General features: G+C 39.4%; 1 long non-coding RNA gene across 1 annotated transcript in view; it reads left to right on the forward strand.

Moving 5' to 3' along the window:
- The window catches only part of LOC131481563 (uncharacterized), a 129,576-nt gene extending 121,318 nt beyond the window's left edge, over positions 1–8,258 (forward strand). The window contains exon 5 of the long non-coding RNA XR_009246392.1: positions 8,165–8,258. This is a non-coding gene — a long non-coding RNA (uncharacterized LOC131481563). The remainder of the gene's footprint in view (positions 1–8,164) is intronic.
- The last annotated feature ends 4,218 nt before the right edge of the window (positions 8,259–12,476 follow it).

A 12,476-nucleotide genomic window follows, 5' to 3' on the forward strand; every position in this document is an offset into this window, starting at 1 on the left:
ATACCAGCTGTTCCACTTCTGATCTAGCTCCCTGCTATGTGCCTGGGAGGGCAACAGAAGATGGCCCATGTGTTTGGGCATCCACATGTGGAGACTGGATAAACTTCCAGGCTTTTGGCTTCTGTCTGGCCTGGTCACAGCTGTTGTATTTTTTTTTTTTTTTTTGTGGAGTGAACCAACAGTTCACTCTCTGTCTCTGTCTTTCTCTGTCACTCAGCCTTTTTTTTTTTTTTAAGATTTATTCATTTTATTACAGCCAGATATACACAGAGGAGGAGAGACAGAGAGGAAGATCTTCATCCGATGATTCACTCCCCAAGTGAGCCGCAACGGGACGATGCATGCCGATCCGAAGCCGGGAACCTGGAACCTCTTCTGGGTCTCCCACGCGGGTGCAGGGTCCCAATGCATTGGGCCGTCCTCAAACTGCTTTCCCAAGCCACAAGCAGAGAGCTGGATGGGAAGTGGAGCTGCTGGGATTAGAACCGGCGCCCATATGGGATCCTGGGGCTTTCAAGGCGAGGACTTTAGCCGCTAGGCCACGCCGCCGGGCCCCACTCAGCCTTTTAAACAAAGCTTTTGAAAAAGGAAAAAAACAACACCTGAATATGAAAGTGCCATGTGGCCCAATTCCTGGGCATTTTTCTTAGAGCCACAGACCATAAGTCCATACAAAAACCTATACAGGAATATATAGTACCTCTCTCTGCAATCGCCAAAAAACAAGAATAATTCAGATGTCCTTCAATGGGTGACAAACAGTGTGCCATTCTAAAGAATACTACTCAGCCACAAAGAGGACAAGCTATAATACATGTAACGATTAGAAGACCCTCCAGAGAATTAGGCTAAATTTAAAAAGCCAGTTCTAAAAGGTTATATTTATTGTTTCATCTCTTTCTTTTCATGGAAGATTTACTTATTCATTTGAAAGGCAGAGAGAGGGAGAAAGACAGAGAAAAAGAGGTCTTCTATTTACTGGTTCACTCCTTCATTTGGCTAGAATGGCCAGGACTGGACCAAACTGAATTCAGTAGCCAGGAGCTGTATCTGGGTAGCATGGACCCAAGAACTTAGATCATCTTCCATTGTTTTCCTAGGCACATTAACAGGGAGCTGGATTAGAAGTGCAGCAGTCAAGTCTAGAATTGGCACCAGTAGGAGTTTCTGGGATTGCATATGGCAGCTTAACGAACTGCAACACAATTCAGACCCCACACCCCATGCCTCCAACCAGCACAAGATGACCTAAATACTTGGGGTGCTTTCCACCTATGTGGGAGACCCAGCTAAAGCTTCTAGAGCCTCGCCTTAACCAGGTCTGGCTGTTGTGACCAGTACGTGACAGCCAGCTGGCTCTCTCCATGCCCCAGTCCCTCTGTAACTCTTTCAAATAGATAAATACATCTTTTTCCAAAAAAAACTGACACAAATATACAGTCTGGTGCTAATATTATATGAAGAATTAGCACTCAGATCATCAGTATGGCAAAGATAACTAATAGTCCAACTCAAGAGGCATCAATTCAGAGATGTAAGTTAATAACTCAGAAATCTGGGACAGCAGAAATTCTTCCCTGAGAACAGTAGCCTGGAGAAACTCTCCACATTCCTAGGCATAAATGAAGACACTTGTCCAGGATCTCATCCTGTTCCATGCCTAGTCAGATACAGTCTTTCAATGAAGCAATACTTAGTGAGACCCTCCTACATGTGCCAGGCTTTGTGACAAATACTGGGGAGATGAACGTCACTCAGTACTTACAGTTTAAGAAATAAGTAAGGTAACAATGAACAAGTCCTGAGAAAAGATGAGGGTGAAGTGAAAGTCTTCAGAGATGCCTTTCCGTTGCTGGTAAGTAGAGGGACAAGGAGGGAAGACAGGTTAAAGATGTTCCCAAGACCTGCCACTTGTGGGCAGGGGCTATGTGTGGGACTGAAGGGGGAACTTCAGGTAGATAATCCACATAAGTTTTTGTTGTTGTTGTTTTAAGTCTCTTGTTCTCTACATACAGATGTGTGTGTGTGTGTGTGTGTGTGTGTGTGTGTGTACACATACATATATGTCCTCCTTAATATATACTTAGTTAATAGAGAGGCAGTTACAGAGAGAAAGACTGAGAATCTTCCATCTTCTTGTTCCTCAGATGACCCCAATGGTCATAGATGAACCGGATTGAGGCCAGGAGCCAGGAGTTTCATCCAAGTCTCCCACCTGGGTGCTATGACCAAAGTACTTGGACCAACTTCTGGTGCATTAACAAAAAGCTGGTTTGGAAGTAAAGTAGCTGAAACTCAAACAGGTGCCCATATGGTATGCTGCCATTGCAAGTGGTGGCCTACCCTGTTACACCACTTCGCCAGCCCCTGCCTCAGTTTAGAGAAACCACGATGCCTCCACAGATATTTCATTTCTGAACAATAGACCAAAAAGTGCTGGGATTTACTAGACAAAGCCACTAAGGGCACTAAATCAAGGCTGTGCAAAGAAGTATATCTCTATCCTACAAACTCCTATCCTACATTCAGAATAGCCACATCCAAATCTCTACTACCTGAGTCAGGAGTTTATTCTGAAACACCATTTCTCACACCTCGATGTATGTATGATTCTCCCAGGGGATCCTGCTAAAAATGCAGATTCTGGCCCAGCAGGTTTTAGGAGGGACCTAGGAAGCTTCATTTTTAGGAGGCTCCTGGTTAATATTCCCCTGATCCTTGGCCTCACTATGAACAGAAATATAGAAAGCATACTTGTCTTCAGGATGGACATGGAACATCCCATTGGAGTGAGGAAGACAATGTTACAATGCATTTTATTTTAAAAAAAATTTATCAAAACAATCAGAAATGAAATTTTGCTCATGTAATGTACAGGTCAGCTCTGTCACCTTCACTGTTTCTGCCAGGAACTTGACCAGAGGAATGTATAAAGAGTCCTGAAGGGAGGCATGAGTACCCTATAACTAGTAGGCTTTGACAATGACATTTTTCCCACAAATATCAACTTTTAGCCATCTGCTACAGTCACAACATATTATTTAGTAGATATTTGGATTATCCTATGCAGTGATTATTAATCTTCATAAAATGGAAAAGTAGCTTAAAAGGAACCCCATATACAAACCACAGATCGATATGCTAGAAATATAAATATGATTGCAGAGGCTCTCAGTTCTTTCCTGAAATTCCCACCCAGCCTGTTTGGTTTATTCTCTTCATTAATCTTAGCATGCTTAGTGCTGCTCTCTGTCTCATATCGAAATTCTTCTCTTACATAAAGGCAAGAACCTCTGGGATCAGCACACAGTAAGACACTGTGATGCTGGCATTGCACACAAGTGCTAATTCTAGTTTTAGTTATTTCACTTATTATCCAGCACCCTGCAAATGCACCTGGAAAAGCAGTAGAAGATGGGCCAAGTTCTTGGACCTCTGCACCCACATGGGAGATTCAGATAGTGTTGCTGACTCTGGGCTAAGGCATGGCTCAGCCCCAGGCATTGTGGCCCCATTTGTGGAGTGAAGCGGTAGATGGAAGATCTCATTCCATTCCCTCACCCATCTCTATCTTGTCTCTCCCTCTTTCTAATTCTATTCTTCATAAATAAATTCTTTCTTTTAAAAAAAAGTAATAATAGATAAAACTGAACAATAAAGTGGCAAACATACTTCTACCATTCCTGGAATGAGCTCATGGTAATCACATAATGAATCAAAATAGCAATTCAAAGATCTGACTCCATATTAGTTAGAAACAGCATCTGCATTATGAGCAACAACTTGAAGCACATGGTACCAGTGATGGACTAAACCTGACCCTGCACTGGCTGGTGAACACAAGAGTCAAGACTGAGATCACCCCAGGTGAAGTTTCTTGGGAGACTCCCTCTCTAGACCACTGGATCAGAACCTGGCTACAAGGGAAATCACAATATATGTTGTCCAAATGTGGAGTACATGTATCAGGACTGGGCCTCCTCAGATGCTGATGCCTGTGTTAACAGATAGCAAGCCTAGTTGCACATAGGGGACAAGACGGTCAACTCATCTGCGTAAGTAGGGGACAATGACTGCCTCGTTAGAGGCTAGAAAGCAGGACAGGTTGGACATTCTCCTGGCCAAGCTTTGTTACATGTTCCTGGGCCTGGGGATGCATTAAGGTAGACTTGGTCAGCCAATAGACCCTGGAAAGATTTTGCTCAACCCTGGTGCAATGAATCTGACAATGTCTCACAACTATCAGTGTCACTCAAGTAACAACCTTGGAACACTCTTCCCCACATCACCAAATGACTGTTCCCTATTTCTCGGGTACTGATGTAGTCTGACAGCAAGGAGTGGCCCCCTTCCCTCCTGGCAGACACAGAAAGAAAAAAAATGAAACATTTGCCCCATCCATTTTCCTCCATGCCTTGACTCTTCCCACCCTCATCGGAAACCCATATGCGCATACATCCCTCTCAATTATGTAAGCAATGTTAAATTTTTTAAAAAAAAATCCTTGAAGCACAGATTTACATCTATCCACATTTGAAGTGAACCCTATCATGCTTCCTGGATGTTAGTAAAGCTAATCATGATTCCTAAAACTTTTTTAGCTGTTAAAAAAAAAATTTAACCCTCACCCTAGGAAAAATGTCAGGTTTGGTGATAAATTTTAGATTCTAAGTTTGAGTCTTGTTACATAAAATCTGAAGGAAAATGTCACATCCCAAATATATCGATTTGTCCATGTATGTATCTATGTATTTATCATCTACCTATCTCATTGAAAATGCAGAGAAAAACAGAGTGAGATTTTCCATCCAATGGTTCACTCCACAAATGCTCACAACAGACAGTGCGGGTCTAGATCGAAGTTAGGACCACAGACGAAATGTGCACCTGCGTGGGAGACCCGGAAGAGTTCCTGTCTCCTGGCTTCAGACCAACACAGCTCCAGTCGTTGCAGTCACTTGGGGAATAAATCATCAGATGGAGGACATTCCTCTTTGTCTCTCCTCTTCCTCTCTCTCTCTATATATATATATACTTGACTTTGCAGTAAAAATCAATAAATCTTAAAAAAAAAACTAAAAAAATTAAAAAGACCAAAATGTAGAGAAATAAGCAGTACACTGATGTTTAAGTCCAGCTAATAATTTATGCAATATATATAACTTCTATTAGATTCCTATAAAAATAATGTAGATATTAATAGATGTTAGATGATGAGAAGCATACATTAAAATATGTGAGTCTAGATAGGTTCAAAACTAATTTTCTTTCAAAATTAGTCTATAAACCACCATCCAAAATAACCATTTCTGAATGTTTAACTGATATCTAATAATGTTTTCTTGAATTTAGGAAATTAGTCTAATTTTTTTGTTACATTTACAACAAAAAAACACAGAAAAACAACTGAAGAAATGCAAACCATATAACAGATGACTGTTCTTATTACCGCTGGAAATAGTAACTCCCAGGGAAGATAAAACGTTCATCATGCTGTTATAAAATGAATGAAAACTGCAATTGCAAATTCCAAGTCCTGATAGCATAAACTGTACAAGAGGGGAAAGTGAAATTTATAAGGAACAATTAGAAAAATTATAAATACTAGGAATTTCTAAAAGTATTTTATAATGTATTTGATTAGTGAGCTATTAAGATTTTTATCTCATAAAATTATAATAAATTCTAGGCAGTCTGAAAATCCTATCAGGGGGAAGCATGTGTCTTTCTTTAAAGCAATGTGGCTTTAAGGTGAGCATTTCCCAATAATTAACCTTAAAACAGCTCAACAGTCAGAAATAGACAAATGCTTTGTTTTCTTGGAGCCCCAAGCCAGGGATTTTCATCATCTCCTCCTCCTTCCTTCATAGGATGCAATTAAAACTTTGCATATAAAACTTACAAATCTTTGGAAAAGCAAAATCATTAGAATAAAACAATGTGACCATTTGAAAAGAGCATCAGGATTGGTAATAACAATTGAACTTTAAGTTATTAAGCAATAAACTTTTTAATCAATTCAGAAAGTGCGATGATTATCTGAAATCTGTGCTTGGTATTAAATGATTTTTCTCCTTTATGTCAAGCATTCTCAGAGTGATTTCTTAAGAATTCTTCTAGACCTAAACTCACTTATTATTCCTTCAGACTTCCTAAAGAAATATAAAGCAATATAAAGAAATATAAAATAGTATTTATTTTGTGTAATTCTTGTGCAAGTTAGTAGTCACTTGAATCCTAGTGTTTTTATACACTTCTCCTTTTCAACCTGATAAGGTGCCAGAGCAATGACGCTATCACTTATTGCCCTAAGATCAATATGTAAAAATGCTTGGTAGGTGATAGTTGATGACATGACGTTGGTACTGTCTTTTCATCACTGCAAGGTGGTTACCTGGTCTGGTTTAACAGCATCCCAGAAGCCAAGTACTTAGCTCAGTAGAGTGCAAGCACCACTGATAGAAAGTCTTCCAGCTGTTGAACAGCCAAACACTGATGAATGTGCGCCCCCTAAGTTTTCACAACAGCAAATGGACAGGGTGTTTTGGAGGGTCAGCACAGTGTGTATTTACTAATGAACAGCTGAATACCAGGGCCAGGTTGCAGCCCAATGATATAGGCAGGAAAAGACAACACAGAGAGCTGCAAATTAAAAATCAATGCAAAAATGTCCCAAACACTTTAAAGGAAGGAATTATTTATTGCTTGCTGTATACAAAACACAATCCTTAGATTACTCTCTCCATTTTTGTCATGGTCTGAACATCTCTTACCAGTATTATGGACGCTTCCCTGCATTTCCCAAATATCTCAAATCAGATGGTGAGATGTTGTGAAACTAACCTTACTAGAAAGCGCTTTGCTATCACTATTTTCATATCTTCAATAGTTCCATGAGCTGGAATATCTAAAAAGAGGTACCTCCTATATTCTTATCATTGGCAATGTGACTTTGAAGCCCTTTCTATTAATAGGTAGAGTCTAATTCTAAACCCTATAATCTAGCTTGGCTTGTGATGGACTTTGATTGATATAATTTAGCAAATATGTGCAGGTCCCGGCTTTTGTGATACCTTTGTATGCATCTTCTCTTGCTATTTTGTATTCCTCCCTCATGAGAACAATCATAAACTAACCAGTGAGAGGATGAGAGACTATGTGGAGCCATTTCAAACCAGGTAATGGCTGTCTAACCACTACCCAGTCACTTGCCAGTTACCAGCCAATAGCCAACCAGCAACACACCAGTCAATTGCCAACCAGTTAGCCTACTGTGCAACTGAGTTATTCTAGATCACTCCACCTGAACTTCCAGGCAACTATGACCTGGTAACAAGAACAACTGAGATCCACTAAGTCTCCCAGATTAGCAGTACCTCTCAATCTTTATTATTATCATTGTTATTATTATTATTTTATAGTACAGCTCCATAGGCTCTTGGACTTCTCTTCCTTTCTTCCCAAATTCCCTCCCCTCCTACTGATTCCCCCCATATTATTACAATAGTGTTGTCCTTCATAAGCAGTCCTAAGTCCATATTTCTGCTATTTAAGTGTACTCTAACATTGTAGGTATGGGCAATGGCAGAGAGTCCAGCATCCTAATGTTAAGTTTAACAACTTCATTGGAAGTTCATCTCTGCTTTGGAAGTAGAGATGCATAAACAGTTTCACTCAATCTTGAAGGACAAGAGCAAATGGCCTTTATTCTCACTCACTAGGTGGGGAGGTAACATGTTATGTAGCAATAACTGATTGATGCAGCCACAAAATATTCTTTGTTCTCGCCCATATCATTAGACCAACATACTGCTTTTTCTAGAATGCCACCTTCTTTTTCCCCCATCTCTGTCTAAACACTTTTAAGTTCCAAGTCAGGTCCTTTGTCACAGAGCCTTCCTTGACTATTTCAATCTGTGTTAGTATCTCTCTTCAGTTACATTTTCTGAGAAAGTCATTGCTCTGTAATATTTGGTTGGTTCTTAGATTTTACAAGCTCAAGATTCACCAGACCCCACACAAAGCTGGCTCATCCAGGATTCTTCACTGAAATGAACTTGCTGAAAGCACAGATGTGATATTCTCCTCACTCATCCCAGCCCTGGAACAATTGAAGCATCACTACAATTCCTTCAACTGACTGTGTCTTGGAACTTATTAACAGGTGCAAAAATTTCTCTGTGGAGGATCTTCATAAAGAGAATTGATGGCAATATAAATACAGTTTTCTTAAATCATCAACTATCTTTAATTAAAAGAACTGTGTTGATTGATTTTTCTTATATGCATTTGTTAAAGCTTAAGAGAATTTTTCCTTTGTGAAGGATATCAGTTTTTGTTTCTGCTTATTAAGGAAGCACTTCATATTCATTTTACTTGACACTACAGGAAATTGTGCATGTCTCAGACTACATAACTCTGAGCTATATCTGAGATGACTTGTCTATTACTTCAAACTGTCACAAGGTCGGTTGACTCTTTACATGCACCAGATAAAATAAGAACTTTATGTATACACATAGATATATATATTTATTAAACACCATAATAAAGCCCTATGATCAGTACTAACCATAACTACCCCATGTTATAGCATCATTTTTTACCAGAATATCTGATACTTAGACATGATAATGCAAAAGTTACAGCATTGAAACATTAGTGTAATAAGCAATTATAGCATGCTTATCATTTGGATTCATTCTTTGCTACAGTTTCAGCAATTATTCTAATTAAATAATTTGAAATTAACAGCTCATAAGAGCAGGCATTTGGCTCAGCAGTGAATGTACCCTGGGGACAATAGCATCTCATGTCAAAGTGCCTGGATGGGAGTCCCAGTTCTACTTGTGACTCCAGCTTCCTGCTGATGTAGATCCTGGGAGAGAGCAGGTAAGGACTGAAGGACTAGGGTCTGTGCCACCTCCACAGCAAGTCCACACTGAGTTCTGGGCTTCCAGCTCAGCCTGGCCCAGCCCTGCTGTTGTAAGCAATTGGGGAATGAACCAACAAATAGAAGACAAAATTTCTATCTGTCTCTGTCTCTCATTGTCTTTCAAAAAAATAAAAACCAAAATAATGATTTTTTAAATTTTTATGGACTTTCTTAGAAATCAAGAAATGTACGCTCCACAAAAATATTTGTCTCAGCTTAACATTCTAATATTAAACAGCTATACTACTGAATATTACTTTGCTCAGACCACTCAAGAAGAAATTTTAAACCACACTACAAGTCCACTCTTAAAAATAAAGTTGTGTGTTAGAAGTGGTCCCACTTAGAAGTGAGAGCAGCTGTTCCTGGTTTAATGACAACCACATAGTGGCAAGTGTACACAAGAAACTTTACCTTTAAGATCAGTTAATTCACACAACAGTACCACATAATACATATTGGTATCAACTTTGTTTTTTGAGGAAAAGGGCACAAGGGATTTACAGAGTGCTAGCCCATAAAAACCCAGAAAACAAGGTTATTTTTGTAATATTACATTCATTCCTCTTGTTTGACAGATCACTGATGCTGTCCCAAAGATCATTCTGAAAGCAAAGCTGTTTCTGCTTCCATCCACCTCCCTTTTGAGTCTCTGCCACTTCCTGTGCACAACCAGCCCAGGGCAGTGAGGGTGCAGCATGTATCATTTCTGCACTTGCATAATTTTGAGATTTGTACCTTCACTTTAAATCTGCTAAACTTACCATATCTAATTTATTAGACACTTGAGGTATTTAATCTTTGAAAAAAAAAAGTTCTGAAAGAAAACACAATGAATTGCTTAGTCCAAAGGAGGTAATCACTGGTAGGTAGAGTCTGAGGTGGCTGTAAGGATGTTTAATTACATAAGTGGTTTCCAGCCGTGGCAGAACATTACCATCTCCTGTGGAGTTTTCAAAAATCCTCACCTGGCGATCCCCAGGGATTCTAATTCAATTATTCTTTGTGATGGATACGGGTTCCAATATACTTTTGCAAGATACTTTTGCATGATAATGGCTAGCCAAGGAAAGAAGACCTCAGTTTGGATAAGGAGATCCTAGAATTGTTATGAAAATATATATCCTTCGGGCCTGGCAGCGTGGCATAGTGGCTAAAGTCCTCGCCTTGAACGCCCTGGGATCCCATATGGGCGCCGGTTCTAATCCCAGCAGCTCCACTTCCTATCCAGCTCCCTGCTTGTGGCCTGGGAAAGCAGTTGAGGACGGCCCAATGCTTTGGGATCCTGCACCCGCGTGGGAGACCCGGAAGAGGTTCCTGGTTCCTGTCTTCGGATCGGCGCGCACCGGCCGTTGCAGCTCACTTGGGGAGTGAATCATCGGACGGAAGATCTTCTTCTCTGTCTCCCCTCCTCTGTATATCTGACTGTAATAAAATAAATAAATCTTTAAAAAAAAAAAAAGAAAATATATATCCAAATCACTAAAACTGTAAGAAAATAGATATTCAAATCACTGGATCTGGGTTGAGTTTTCCTGTAACTGTCACACCTATACTTGTTTTTAATGTGAAACACACGTTTCTCACCAACAGGCAGACCATCTGTCCTTCAGAACTTAAAATATCTGGGATGGACATTGAGCCCAGCAGGTAAATTGCCAATTGGACGCCCCCATCTGAGTGCCTGGTTTGAGACAAACATGGGAGGCAGCCCATGTTAGCTCAAGTAGTTGAGTTTCTAGCACCCTTGAAGAACAGATTGGCCTGACCATTGTCATGATTTAGGGAGTGGATCAGTGGATGGAGGTTCTGCCTGCCCCTTCCTGAAATAAACAAATAGATAAATTTAAGAAAATGACCTAGCATTTTCTTCTTATGAAAGTACTAAAAGAAAAAAATTGAAGACATATTTGTAATTTTAAGTGCAAAACTATTTGCAACATATGATTAAATGGATCATTTTCTTAAAATACAAAGGGCTTGACAGTGTTGGTAGGGCATGGGACCAGCAACATCCCAGAAGCAACTGGCATATGTAGCAACCAAATCTTAAAAATCTGCCAGAAGAGACCAGAGTACAGATGGCTGATTCCAGAATTATGGAAAGGAAAGGACCAATAAGCAGGGACATTGTCTTGTCTCAGGATGTAGTGAGGTGCTGAAAGAATGAGGGGGACATAGTCAATGGGCATGACAATCAACTTTAATGGGGTCCCACTAGTCAGATCTGGGACAATTTGAGTTTGAAAAAAAAATGCATAACATTGTAATCCATTGAATATGGTTCCAGAAGTCCACACTGATATAAAGGTGAATCAGAAATTAAAAAATGGGACTACTTAAAGTCTCTTCTTACAAAACACAGAGAAAAAAATACAGATGCTGGAAGGCACCACTTTACCTGTGTTCTAACTTGTTATCATTGCTGAATTATATATATCAAAATGAAATTTCTTTAAGCAAGATGCAATGAAAACATAAAATCTGTTTTCTGGTATTCCTGGAGATCCAAAACATGAACTTGCTTATGAAGAAAGAGACAGGTGTTCTATTTTTTTTAAAAAAATTTTTTTTTTAATGTTGGAAAGTCTCAAGGTAGTGAAGAAAAGAGGAACTATTCTAAACTGAAAGAACTTAAACACACGTAAGCACTAAAAGTAATGTTTAAGTTTTGAGCCAGATTCCTGTTCTACGAAGGACATTTTTTGGGATGGTTGTAAACTAGGATGTCATAGCAAATGATCAATTTTGCTATCCTGATTTGGGTCCTTGTATTTTGGGAATATACATTTTAGCAAAGTAAAGGGGATTATGGAACATTAAGACAGAAGTTTTCAAATCTTGCAGGAAAGAAAACCTTGCACTATATTTACAAATTTTCTGCAACTAAGACGATTTTAACACATCTTAATGCAACACAATTTCTCATAAAAACTCAACAAGGCAGGGATGCAAATGTACTGATCCTTCTCCCTCCCCGACCCCAGAAGGAACGCAACCAAAATAACAATCTTTTAGGTGGTAGACATGGACAGGTAAAGCATAAAGAAAAAAAAATCTAAAGGTTCCAACCACTGGTTTTTACCCCCCATGTCTGACATTTAAGGTTTCCATTGTAAGCCCCCGCAGACAGCTGGGGGTAAAAGGATGTCTTGAAAGGGAAATTATTTATATTTCATTCTCAAAATACTGTGGATGAAAGCAGGAATGTGTAAAAAGATTATGTAAATAAAGCTCCAAAGTTCTTCAGCAGCTCTCTAACAAATCCAAACATTTAACTGCAGTTTGAAAATGTTTTAAAAAGCAAAGACATTTGTGAAGTTTCAACAAACATCTTACCAGCACGATTTTTTTTAAAGTACTCCTAGGTTTTTAAAATGCTACCTCTTCTCAGAGATAAGAAAAACATGCTGTTCATTGAACTGGGGCTTCAAGAGCTTTCTGGAACTCATCGTATACCTGAGGACCTCCCACTGAATGATCACTGCATCCTTCTTGTTCTGCCCTGATGGGTGTGGAGAACAGGTGGAAGCCATCGTCT

Source organism: Ochotona princeps, chromosome 12 (assembly GCF_030435755.1).
Source record: "Ochotona princeps isolate mOchPri1 chromosome 12, mOchPri1.hap1, whole genome shotgun sequence".
NCBI lineage: Eukaryota > Metazoa > Chordata > Mammalia > Lagomorpha > Ochotonidae > Ochotona > Ochotona princeps.